Source organism: Nipponia nippon, unplaced genomic scaffold, assembly GCF_047370975.1.
Source record: "Nipponia nippon isolate SJK-2023a ecotype South Korea unplaced genomic scaffold, ASM4737097v1 scaffold_3, whole genome shotgun sequence".
Lineage (NCBI taxonomy): Eukaryota > Metazoa > Chordata > Aves > Pelecaniformes > Threskiornithidae > Nipponia > Nipponia nippon.
Genome location: NW_028262347.1, coordinates 104,382,946 through 104,396,453, shown reverse-complemented (window position 1 = coordinate 104,396,453; position 13,508 = coordinate 104,382,946). Strand labels below are relative to the sequence as shown.

General features: G+C 49.2%; 1 long non-coding RNA gene across 1 annotated transcript; it reads right to left on the bottom strand.

Annotated features, from left to right (window-relative positions):
* Positions 1-4,719: 4,719 nt before the first annotated feature.
* On the bottom strand, positions 4,720-13,058 carry LOC148054813 (uncharacterized). The gene is made up of 5 exons (XR_015706174.1): positions 12,900-13,058; positions 11,379-11,510; positions 11,088-11,204; positions 5,339-5,501; positions 4,720-5,226 (listed from the first exon to the last, which is right to left on the bottom strand). It is a non-coding gene; the product is annotated as an uncharacterized LOC148054813 (long non-coding RNA).
* Between the last annotated feature and the right edge of the window lie 450 nt (positions 13,059-13,508).

Below are 13,508 nucleotides of genomic sequence, written 5' to 3'. Positions count from 1 at the left end.
TCCCCTTCACTTGGGTGATGTGTCTATGGAGGGAATGAAAATTCTCCCTTCTCTTCTCCCCGGCTGAAGCCAAGAGCAACATGAGCTCCTCCTTCCCTTTTAACCTGCTCTAGTAGCTGCTCTTTGCCTTGAGCAGTTTCTGTGCAGCTTTGGTTGTTCTTCATGTTGCTATGATGCTTGTGAAGATCCTCTACTTGTCCCACAGAGAAGATGAGGTTCGGTTGGGGTGGGGGCGTACAAGGCTGGCTGCTGCAGACTGTTGCAGGATTCAGCCGATGAAAGATATGCCCAAATATACAGAGCAGAAGGCGAATTCCAGCACGTGGTTCTCATGATCTCCTGTTGGAGCCAGTGGGGAAAAGCCAAGACCTAGTTTAGGTACTGATTTTTCAGCCTAAGGTTTTCCATGCAGTCATTTCAATTCATGTTATGCCAGACCAGTCTGATTTCTGAGCAGGACAGACTCAGTCAGTGCCCACACAAGGCAACTGGTGCATGCAAGTGTGCGGCCAGTGGCTCTGCAGGCTGGCTAGATGGTTCAAGTTCCTCCTTCCTAATCCTGTAGGGAGAAGATGGTAAGGTCTGTTTCTGCAGTCAGAGGTATTGCACCGTGTAGGATCCAGACCAGATGGCAAACCACACACCAGCTCTGTGCTGAGAAAGCTTTGTACAATGGCACCAAATAGCTGACATAACCTCGGGAAAACCTTAAAGTCTGCAGACACCAGAGATTGCCAACAGTAAATAAAGAAGTGAGCAAGTTGGCAGCAGAGAGCTCTGGGAGAGGTCCCCTGCTTTCCAAATGCCACCTGCCTTCCTGATGCAGCAGAGCTAGTACAGCCTCCCACATTCGGCTCCCTCCCCATGAGGCCAGGTCATGGACATCGTGCTCTCTGGTCCAGCACAAATATGGCAGGTGTCCTACAGACCTTCTCCAGGACCTCTCTTTCTCACAAGTCCCCAGTACCTCCCTAGCTGTATCTCCTTGGTACTGCAACCCAAGCAGGTGGTTTTTAGCAGGATCCTGCTTATTCTAAAGATCTGTTAGGCAAGTAACTTTGTCACTGGATACTTCCCAATCTGCGGACTTAGCAAGTGCACATTCTCCTCCATCATCCAGGTCATTAATGGAAATGCTGTACAAAACCAGACCCGGAACAGATGTCCCTGACCTTCACTCAACAGATCCCTTCCTTTTCAACAGCGAGCGGTAGATACTCTCTGGGTATAATTATCCAATGGGTTTTGTACCTACCCAACATCCCATCTACATCATCCTTAAAAGCCACTTAAATGGCAGACAGGGCTCTTCTTCACCATGCCCTTACCCTGTCATAGAGGAAAATCAGATTATTTTGACCAGATTCTGTTCTTGACAGGTCCATGTGGCTCCTGCTCATCTCCACTGCTTACAAGTAGTGAGATTATTTGTTCCAGCATTTTTTGGGCAGTGGGTGGGTGAGGGGATTTAACTGTCAGCAGTTCCTGGCTTTTGACCTCAGTCCCCATTTTGAAGGAGGGGTACAAAGCTTGCATTTTACAGTCTTTCCATGCCTCACTGTCCCCCAGTAGTTCTCACAGATAACAGCAAATATTTCTGGGATTGCTTTGTGTGAAGTTCACCATGCCCAGATGGTCTGAAAAATTCCTGTTTACCTAAATACTCTCTTACTTGCACTTTCCTTATTCAGGGCCAGACTGTTAGCCCCCATCACCGGCACGGCTTGTGCTATCCATTTCCCCGTAGCTGTCTTTACCTGAAGGCTAGCGCAAAGTGCACCCAACAGTTGGGTCTCCTCAGTGGCCACCATCAGTGTTTCCCCTCTCTGCTGAAACGCGGCACAGCACCGTCTTTGGTTAGTCTCTTACTGTTAGTACAGTGGAGAGTTGTTTCCTGACATCTCTCGCTTGGTGCATGCCAGCTTTTACCACGGTCTCTCAACAGAGCTCCGACCTGCAGACTGGATGTGAACATCCAAGCTCCTGCTGGAGATATTAAGAACTGGGCTCAGGTAGATGGACAGCTCTAAGAGGCGGATCTAATGTCTGTCTTAATTGCCTTTCAGGAGCTGGTTGCAGGCAGGCACGGGGAAGGCCGGGGAGGGGGTAGGTTCCTGGCCGCCCGCGGAGGCCGGAGCCCCGCGGAGGCCGGAGCCCCGCGGGGCGCGACGGGGGCGGGCAGCGTCCCTCGCCCGCCGGGCCGAGCCGGGCCGGGCCGGGCGGCGGGGAAAGCAGGGCCGGTGCTGTCACCTAGCGGCTGCTGGCGCCCAGGGCAGCCCGGGGCTGAGGGGTGCCGCCGGCAGCAGCGCCCGGGCAGCGCGGGGGTGAGGGGTGCCGCGCTCCTGCCCGCCTCCGGAGGACGGGAAAAGCCTCCGGAAAAATCCTTCGCCTCTCCCGGTCCCCGCCGGCTCTCCAGCCCTGCTTCACCGCCTCTTGCAGCCTGGGGCTCCGTCTCCTCCTGCCCTTGAAGTCTTCCTCTCTGCAGCACGTCCCCTGCCCGGCCTGTGCCGGAGGGGCAGGGCTGCTCCCCTGCGCCCCGCATCCTCCCCACATCCCTTCGGCCGCCCCGAAGCCAAGCTGCTCCAGCTGCACGAGGGTCCCCAAAGGCGCCTTCAGCGGGGACCACGGCTCCCCCGAGCAACGACTCCTGCACAAGAGAGGCAGCTAATTGCTGTCTGTGCCCTCAAAGTAAAAAAGAACAAAAATAGACAAAAACTCGAGATACGTCCCCTCCAAAACAGGCCTGCTGGCTATTTCAGCTCACCAGCCACACGCAAGAAGGACTTTTCTTCACAGAGTACCAGGAGGAGTCATTTCCACAAAGCTTCAGGGAAATAGCACTGACCTGAGGAAGGAGGACGCCGTTATTAGCTCCCCGAGCCCCAGCAAGCGCTGCCGCTTTCCTCGCTCCCGCAGCTCAGCACTCCAAACAACTTGCCAAACAGCAGCAGCAGCAATATAAAACACAGGAGAAATCAAAGTCTTCCCCTGCCTAGGTCTGGGCAATTTATTGTTATTTCTTGTTTAGCCAGAGAGAACAGCAGAGCGAAGGGGCTGATGCTGGGCCCATGGTGTGCATTCCCTGGGGAGAGCATAGGGCAGGCACTGGAAAGGGGGTACCCTCATTCTGGGCGGGGGAATGTGGCCATTTGAAAAGCTGCAATGCCTCTTGGAGGGGGAGAGAGGGTCCCTACAAGACACTCTCAGCAAACTCTCCTTCTGCTGGGTGATTCCTGCCCCGTGAAAGGTGCCTCCCTCCCCAGCAGCCTGCACAGATGGACTGGCAGCAAAGAGCTCTTCCAGAAGTGAGGCCTTCTGGAGATGGATGCAGAGCACTGCCTCCAGTGCCCTGCTCGGCACCGCTGAGCGGGGCAGTGCCAGCAGAGTGAGGGCAGTCAGGCAGCTCACCTTATCCCACAGAGCATCACCTCTGAAGCTCCAAAAGCACATCAGGCAGTTTAGGCAGAAAAGAGCAACTGTAGAAACACTTCTTCAATGCTCTTGTGCTTGGAGGGATGCTTGGTGCAGCTGAGGGAGCGCTGCTGGGACAGCCGTAGGCACATGTGAGGGGAGAGCTGGCAGCTGCCTCACCAGGACCACAGCTGTCACAGAAAGTGCCCCAAATAGCACCATGCAGGAGAGAGGTCACCCCATTACTCCCATGTGTTCACCATCCCCTCTCTAAAGAGAGCTTCTAAACGTGGAGGCCAGTTTATTCCTCTTCCCCAAACACCATCACCTCAGCTGCCTGCTTCTGCATTTCCCAAAGCCAGGGAAGGTGCTGCTCTGCTTCTACCCACCGCGCTGGGAAGTCCAGAGCAGGAGCCCTGCTCGTCGGGGAAGGCTGCGCAGGGCACAGGCTGCTGCTGTCTCCCGGGGTGGGAAGTGCAGCCCACAGCCCTACGGTAGCTTTCCAGCCCACTGCCTCGAAGGGCTAAATCCCATTCACCAGGTAGGAGCCAGCATCCACCCAGTGGCTCGAGCACCGGGGTGCTCCTGGCCAGACTCAGGCTCTGAGGCTCGTCTTGGCTTTATGAAGCACAGTGCCTTCAAGCAGCCACAGGCTCAGTTCAGATGGTAAAACAAAAGCCTGATTTTTTATCATCTCCCTCTCATTACTCGTTCCCTGGTGGTGAGCAAAGGGGCTCGGGCAGCAGGACCAGCTGCTGATGACTGCAGAAGGGAGAAGTACAGAGGGACAGAGCCTGCGGGACAGCTCGCTGTTGCTAACCATCAGGAAGACACAGGATCGAGATGGAGAAAGCAGCGCCTCTCTCACAGCTCAGAACAAAGGTCAGGTATGAAAAAGGTATCAAATAAATCAATACATACATGACAGCATTTATTAGTCATTTTTACACATCAGACAGTGGCAGCTGCGCCCTGAGAGGAGCTGGCTCTGGGACCTTTCTGCCTCCAGCCCGCGGGGCTGGCCCTGGGCTGGGACCGTAGGCAATGCCTGACATGCTCTGCAGGATGGAGCTGGGCCCTGCTCAGCTCCCAGGCTCTGAGGCACCAGCTAGTCAGGTTAGATAGGTTGTTTAATCTTGTACACGGGGCACACCCCGGATAGCAGCCATTAAAGTTCATGGGATCCAGTTCCTTGCGCCACAGAGGAGAAGGAAGAGCCCAGGCAGAGCCCCTCATGCCTCACTGGATAAACCCATTGCCCAGAAGCTCCTTTCAGCTGGATCACTGGTATGGGGGGTAACATTTAAACCTGCGTCTGCCAGTTCAGCATTTACAGCAGATCAGGTAAGGCATTAGTCAGGTCATTGCTTGGGCTCAATTCACAGTCTTGGTGTTGCTTTTCCAGCTGTATGTTTTGTGCTCCTATGTGCAGCGGCTGGGATTTGGCTGCAGGAGGCACCACCGCTCATCTCCTCACCCAGGACCCTCCTGGGGAGCTCCAGGGAGTATGTGGCACTTGGGAAGGACCCTGCTGAGGCCCTCCTGGGGCTATGGGTCACAAGCTCCCCCCAAGGGGTCCTGTCAGCCTCCTGCTCCAAGCTAAGAGGAGATGCTGCAGCACAGAGATGAAAGGAAGGACTTGTGCAAGGCCATGGTACAAACGTGTGACAAGGTTGGTCCCAGGGCACTTGAGTGCCTTGGCCCACATCCTGCCCTCTTAGTACCAGCGTACGGAGGCAGAGCAGGATCTTCATCATGGCCCAGGACAGAACCAAGAGGGGCACTGGATGAGGTAGGGAATGGTTCCTCCTCTCCCTGTGTTAACATGTGAAAGATGTACACAAAAAGACTGCATTAGTAGACATACAAAAAAGAAACTGTAGAGAGCAACAAGTGTTTGAAGATCTCACATTCCCACCTGCAGTACCTGCAGCTCAGCAGCCATCCAGCATGAGTTAGAGACCTTTCTGGAAACATCAGGCCACTTGTCTTTCGTCTTTCATCTCCCACTTTGGGCAGTAGCATCACCAAGCAGAACACCAACAACACAGGTACATGCTGAAGGCAACTTTCATCTGTTCCAAGAGCCTCTACACACGGAAAGACTAGGTGCAGCCACCAATAAAGCCAAGGATAACAGCAGAACACAGGCAGCACAGTAACACAAGCAGGTTATTTTTTGCTCCAGCTTCTAATGCGCACAAGTTGACATTCAGTCTCATTATTCAGCAGCAAAGCCATGCTGGGCATCTTATAAATGTATCCCCCCCACCCCCCCCCATGCTCTGGACAATGGTTTCACTGTTGCTGACTCCTTTGCCTGCATATTCCCTGTGGATTGGCTATTCTTAGATGGAGCACAGTGGTTGATGGACTGTAAGTATAAAATACCTGCTTGTTTGACCTACGCTTTAGCAGTTGTTAAACAAGACCTCCTTTTTATAAGACACCATATCGCAAGAGGAAAAGTCTCTCCCTTGGGAGATGGAAGGGTGAGTTGGATTAGCTGAGTAGACAAGGTGCTGATGTTGACATAATTTCTTATTCTTAACCTAGTCCTGGGATCAGTAGTGAAATTTTTCATTTTGAAATTGCTTCATGCCACATGAACAAGAAGCATGCCTCTCCTAGAGCAGGTCTGTCCATCCGTCTCTTAGGTGGTGGCATGTTCAGTTAAGATGCAGGAGGAGTTTGTGACTGCAGCTGTTTGGTACTACCTGAGCAGGCAGCTGGCAGCCCTCCCCCGGTGCCTCCTTAGCAGAAGGGAACAAGAGCAACACATGCAAAGAACAGAAGCAGACAGCAGGGATGAGGCCCCCAGCATCCTCCAAGGTACCTGTCTTGCCTAGTAAGGCAGGGCTTTCTCTTTGGCAGGCTGAAAGCTCACCGGAGCAATCCAGATACAGCTGTGACATTCCCATTATCCTCTTTCCTCCCCAATACCAAATACACCTGTCTGCACTTCCAGCTCTGGGTGGCCTCGCATGCAGACAGCTGCCAAGACCAGTGCCTGGTCACTGGCGCTGTGCTCAGAACCACTGTTGGTCTCAGGATGGTTTAGAAGCTGACATACAATGCAGACATCTAAGTGATTTGTAAATAAAGAGCTGAGCTTATTTCCACATATCACAGTGAGCTGCGCAGAGCTCAGCTGCTGCAGGTGAGGAAGAGGAGCCCCAGCAACACTTCACATATAACTGTTCTCATTCAGGAACATCAGGGCTGCAATCCTGAATCAGTGGGAGAGAGGAACTTTGTCCTTCTGTCCTCCAGATGAGTGGGGAGAAGACAGAGACCCTGTGGAGCAGAAGGCTCCAAACCTTTAATCTAAGCCCATGATGGCTAGGTGGGACCTGAAAGAGAAAGGACGATTTCCCGAGGACCATGAAATAAGGCTGTGGATTCTTCTGGAGAGGGGGTTTCCCATTAGATCACTTCTACAGCATTCCAGAAAGAAATCTTATTTGAAGTAGCCCTAAATACATTAAATGCTCATTTAAAGCTCAAATTGCTATTTGCAACAAGAGTTTCGGCCTTCTGGTAAAGATTCACTTTTTCATCAGTACTTGCAGAGGAAGGACTAGTTTCTGATACGGTGACTGAGCATCACCTATAGTCTTCATTTGACCTGTGGACAAGATTACAAGAAAATTAATTTTTGCCCAAATATCACATTTTATATCCCGAGTCTTAAACAATTCCCTATATCAGGACAGTAAGCGACAAATTGACTACTTTGCTGGTAGATAGCACATTTGACTTCCACCAAGCCTGAAGAGCAGGTAGGTGTTTGTGAAGGACTCCAGGTACCATCCAGGATGAGTAACAGCATGTCAAATCCTGGTAGGATCCAAAGTGTAGGAAGCAGTTTCCAGGAAGATAGAGTAGGTATTCTCTTTCCTAAGAATCTCACAGACAAATTAACAAAAACTAAGCTTTGGGAAAGGTAAACAACAACAAGCACGTATGGCTCCTTGGCCTCGCAGATCAATCACTTCTGTAGCAAGTGACACAAAAAAGGCTGTACAGAGCAGTCTGTAAAAGGACTGAAATGCAGTGGATGTGTAGGGGAGACAAGAAAGCAGCTACACTAGCTAGGACAGTGGCAAAACGTTATCAGCATGGGGGACAGGGGCAGTGTGGCTACCAAGGTCTTCACTTGCTGGTTAGCTAGCTGACTCTGTAGCTGTACTGTCACCAGTTACCTGCCTGCTCCACACAGGTGGGGGCATGGAAACAAGGAGGCAGAGTAGTTGAGTTATTTTATTTATTTATTTTAATTCCAGGTAGGATATGCCAGTTCAGGCTGGTCTTAAATAAGAGAGCCCTGACAGTATCTGCAGGACAAGAGAGAGCACACACCAAATCATGCTGCTTTGAGCTACGCTGCCATCCCCACCGGTGCAGAGGACAGCCAGTTTTCTGCACAGGATGCAAGGGTGAGCAAGGCCAAGATAGCACATAACCACATCCAAATCAGATTGTCGTACTGCTTGTGGTTGTTACTTGTGGTTTACACATCAGAGCATGGTGGAAGGCATTGAGGGATCTCCTTGTACAAGCACTGCAAGCTTTCATTAAAGCTTAGGATAATGTCCTGATTCCCTATGTCCCTTTTGACTGCAGAGAATGTATCATACATGGGCCCTCCCAGGGGCAGCTTCTCCACCACACTGACCACACTATGAAAACAAAGAACAATCCTTGTGTTCTTGAGCAAAATATCTTTTAACCCTTTTGACGCCAACAGAGCGTAACATAGCAGGTAAGCCATGATTTCGTTACACATACTGCAGTTTGCTTTAAGTAGGTTTAAGAGGTGGGAAGAAATAGTGAAGATAAGGAAACAAACTTTCTCTCCTGGTTTACTCCCTAACTTTGGAAAGCAACCTAGGTTTAACACATATTGCAGCAATGAACTTGACAGAAGATGCTGGAGGAATTACCTTGGGCTGTTAGGCTTACATTCAGCTAACACAAACCTTATGCCCACATAAGTGGTGAAACACAGGAACAGGTTGCCCAGAGAGGTGGGTAGATGCTCCATCCCTGGAAACATTCGAGGCCAGGTTGGACAGGGCTCTGAGCAACCTGATCTAGTTGAAGATGTCCCTGCTGATTGCAGGGGGGTTGGACCAGATGACCTTTAAAGGTCCCTTCCAACCCCAACTATTCTACGATTCTATAATAACCCCTAGATGCAAAAGCTGATGCAAAATGAGATATTATTTAAATTTTCTTCACTTCAAATGTGGGCAGCTCTGAAGAGCTTTTTTTAAAAAGGGCAACAGCGGGTAATGCAACACAATAAATAGCATAGCTGTTCAAAAGCCAAAGATCCAAGCACATGAACACACGCATTTTTTTGTAGATTGAGCAGTCTGCAAAAGACTGTTCATAGCTGGTTTGGGTAAAACCCAGGCAGTGGGCATAACTTGTTCCAACAAGAGGGAAGAGCTGCAGTGCAAGCATCAAAGTTAGAGAGCTTCAGTTAGTGGCGTGGGCAGGAGGTGGTGCTGACTCAGGGAGGGCTCGCAGATCTGTGCAGATTGACTGATTTCCCTGCGTTGCCCCTCTTTCCCAAGTTTAGCTGTAACCTTTCCTCCCAGCCACCACAACACAGGTGCATTTCTTGGGAGATGGAACAGAAAATAAGGAGGGTAAAACCCAGCAACTGGAGCTGCAGGAAGAGCTGGGCGAGACCCTGGCCCCATGCTCAATGCAGCGCTGGGTGACCCCTGAGCCTGCCTGGAGCTGAAGTCGGCTCGGTGCCTCACAGGTCTGCTAGCACAGGGAAAGCCTCTGGCGCCAGTCACCAGAGCCCTTGACACCATGGTCCAGCAAAGGGGCTCTCAGCTCTTTGGCCGTTAGAGGGGAGCAAAAGCCCGCAAAAGTGCAAGGAGGCATCGCGCACTGAGCGGAGCCCTTCCCTCCCCAAAAGCAAGAGCAGGCAGGAGGCTGGCTGTGCTCCTTCCTGAGGCTCTTGAGCTGTTAGCCCTCCTCCCCAGGAGAAGCAGGGCCCTCAGGCCCAGGGAGAAGAGAGGATCCCCTGCTCCTTGCAAGCAGTCCATCTGTATTCCTTCTGCTTCCCCAGTCTCAGGTCAGCTGCATTTCCTTGCAAGAGTCACCCAAATAGGCAGATACAAACAGTTTAGGTTCAAATTCTTCACAGTATCAGAGGAAATAGTCCTTCCTTGCAGGTCCCCAAATGGCGTTTGACTGGCAGTCATTAAGAGACACAGCTCAGCAGTAATGCCTCTTCTTTACCCTGGCAAGATACAGCCATAAGAAGCAGACCCCATGTCTGTACAGTGTTTTGGCATGGTCCTTCTGAAGGATGCATATGATGATCAAGAAAGTTGGACATTTTAGAATGATTTTGCATAGAGCTAGCCAAAGCATTGTCTCCTTGATGCGTATGTACTCTAAAAGACTGCTTCCGGGGAACACACTGGATGGGACCAACTTCCCCTACCAGGCAAGACAGCATTTTCCAAACAGGACAAAACCAAAGCAGACCCACTAAATGGGAGGACAAGGACTCTCAGAAGGGACTACTTGGAGTCCTTACTAGTGCTCCAGGTTATATCTTGCTCTCTGACCTAGTTGCTCTCACCACTGTGAAACATCTCCAAAGAGAAAATAACATAAGGGATAGCTAATGTCTTAAGGGTTAAACAAAATGATGGCGACATCAAGAGCTATTAACCCAAAGATGTCATAATCTGCAATCACCCTTTGGAAGAACGCTATCACAGCCCTAAGCTAAAGGTTACAAATCCCACATGAAACACCAATGATGAAAATCACCTCTAAGAAGATTTGTTGGCTTTGTGGTAGCATGTACCATTTACAAAACCTTTTGTTCTTTGAAGCCTCTAAGTAGGCCAACTGGTGTTTGGAAACAGTGATTAAGACAAGTGCATTAAATGAGCAGCTGGGATTTTGCCTAGAGTTGATATGTCTTCAAACTTTGTTCTGAAAACAACATTTGAATACACGTGCAGAATCTGGAGAACCTGAGATTGGTAGAGAATTTGTCAATTTAATTCATCAATATCTGTTTTCACAGCTGAAAATTCAGAGGCTGAAGGAGACCAGTCTGACGACCTAACAAGTTCTCGAACAAATACATGTACAAAAATCCTATTGAAGGACTTCTGATTAAGATCAAAGGTGTCCTTTAAACAACGTAATCAGCTACATCTTTATCGCAGAAGTCTCAAAGCTCAGGCTGAGTTTAAAAAAACATCTGTAGGCATTCAGGCCTGTACCTATTTGTGTTTCCTGAACTGTTCATTAAAGAGGGACTTTGTACAAAACAATGTTCACAATTTCTCAGCCAGAACAGGTTTGGTGCTTTAAACAAGAGTAAAATAAATCACAGCACAATAACAACATCATTGCATTAACCAAATTGTCATCATGAGTTGTTGCCTACATTGGTTATGGTGTGTAAGAGCTCTCCACCCTGCATTCTCAAACATACAAAGCACCTTCTCCTTTGCTAAGCCGAACAGATTATCCCTGGACTCACTCACGCAGCCAGACCTTGCCAATGGCTCTATGTTGGCCACACTCCACTTCATCATTCTCCTGCTCCAAAGCCCAATTAAGTCATCTGCACTTACACTTAGTAGAAGTTACACCAACACCAGACACACACAAAACATCACCTCTTTCCTCCAGTTGAAGTCTGTCAAGGCTGCAGAGTCTTGGTCTATTTGTCAGTCCCAGGCAAAGTTGAGAGAGCAAACTGGAAGTTCAGCACTTTGCTTTGTAAAACCTGTTGGCTACAGAAGTGGGACTAAAACGCTATTCCTGTAATGAGAGCAGAAAGCCCTCGTTTCTGCCTTTTCACAGAAGTAAAATAAAACTAAAAAAATCAGTATTCATCCTACTTGATTCTGTCTTGGCGACTATTTTGATCCCTGGCAAAGCTTTGCTCGCCACCGCAAGCTACTTACCTTCCTTTTTGCAGCTTTTTGGAGAACCCCTCGTGAAACGTGCTTGGAAAGTCCTGCTAAGGAGAGCCCATGCTCCTTTATCCAGCACTGAACTGATACAGTCAGAGGATTCCTTGGGAGGCAAGGTATGACCTGCGAAGGAGGACAGTCTTCAAGCCTTTGGTTTGACATCTGGGTTTTTTTTCAACCCATTCGGTGCGAGGTTTACTGTAATACAACTTCCCTGATCAGACTCAACTTCTTACAATATAGGTGCTCCGTTTGCTACTGGGCAGTCCTGACAAATCGTGGATGGATTGTAATCCAAACATCGAGCTGTGAAACACATCTGCATGCTGCCCAAAAGGTCTGCAGTTGTTTCTTCAGGTCCTGCCCACTTCCTAACCCAAACTACAGGCAGGGAAAGGATGGCCCAATTGACTCAGAGGAGCTAAGGCTGAATGAGAAATCAGCTTTGCATACAGAGCCGAGGCCTGAGGGAACACACGCAGGTCTAGAGGTGGGGTGTTACAAAAACATGTTTTTTCTGAAGCAAGAACATGGCCCTGAAGGCCACCTCAGCCAGATCTGGGACAAGGAGGAGGAGATTTTTACTGTTAGGCAGTTGTGGGCAGAGGAGCAGCACAACACACAGGCTCACGTACAGCTTGAAGGGCTCTCCTCCCTGTCGGCTCCAGCCCTGTGCTACTCATAACTTTCCACCCCAGCCACACTGCTTACAATTAATTATTTCAGACTTCCTCTGAGATTTCTCCAGGCCTGATCCTAATTCAGCCAATTTTTTACTATCTGCAGTTACTCTCAGCTTTGTTCATTCATCTCCTGCCAAAATACGTCTTTAGTACCATCCCTCACTCTGCTGATCCAGGAGGCAAGTGCAAGAGAAGAGAGCAAAGCAATTAATTTTTAAGATCACCTTTTACCAATCTCTGTCTTTAGTTCTTGCTGAGGCCCTTAGCTTCTTGCCAGTTTAGTTTTAATGAAAATTAAACATTCAACCCTTCTTCCCAGTTAGCTTAGATTTAAAAAAGACTGGCCTTAATAGCAGTCCGTGCACTTCATTGGTGGGTTCAGGGCACAGGCATTAACGCTTCCCTGTCTAGAGTCCAAAATCCAGCATTACCACTGCTTGAACTGATATATCACCTCAGCCAAAGCTTTGTACAAAGGGCGCTGAAGTTTAACTCCAGCTGAAGCCCCTGTTGAACTCCTATCATTGGGATTATAACACGGAGTTTACCAGTTGCAGAGCATGTAATGTTGTTTCTATTTTTTTTTCCTCTTTTTTTGGCAAGTTACATGGGGTAATCTGTGTTGCTTTCAAGACTAGTTTAGCTAGTATTCTTCTATTACTTGACATACTTTTCTAAGAGCAGACAATAGATATATAAGGCTGTCCTCACCCTCATGAATGCTACCGTTCTGTTTTCAATAAACTCCTCCGAGCTTCCTTGTTCTCTTGGATTTTATAAAAAAAAAAAAAAGAAAAAAAGTCATCTTGTTCCCTTTGAGCACACTCACCTCTTCAGAGCAGGATCACTCTGGTCTGCCAGGATTACCAATAACAGAAAACTCAACTCTGCAGAGGTCTTTACTGACATTGCTGAGTTTTATGCTAGCACATGGTTCGATCTCAGAAGAGCTTGCCTTATAAGAACACATATAACTGAATTCAAAGGAGACAGGGATTAGATTAGTCAAGAGCATTGCTACCATAGCACTGGTACAAATTTATAATTAAATAATAATTCAAAAGTTTTCCTTAAGAAGGTTGCTACACAGCCATTATTGCTACAGACACCAGCAAGGATAGCTGTAAGAAGCTGATTAGGAACTAGCTTCAGCTGTATCCCACCTAGAGTCTTTTATAGCAGCAGGTAGAGTGGCCCTGCTGAGGGTAAACAGGTTCAGCTGGAGGGTGAGAGGCATCTTACCCAGCAGCAGTCTCTGAGCAAGAGGGAAGAAGCTGGGAGAGGAAGGAGGAGCTTCCTGAACCCCAATAGACCCATCAGCTCTTTGGAGCAATTGGCTGCCCTCAGCTGTCCTGGAAGGCACGGTGCCCAGCTCCTGGCCAGCTGGGTGGTGCAGGAGCACCTGTGGCGTGTGCAATGTTTCCCTGGCATTTGCAAG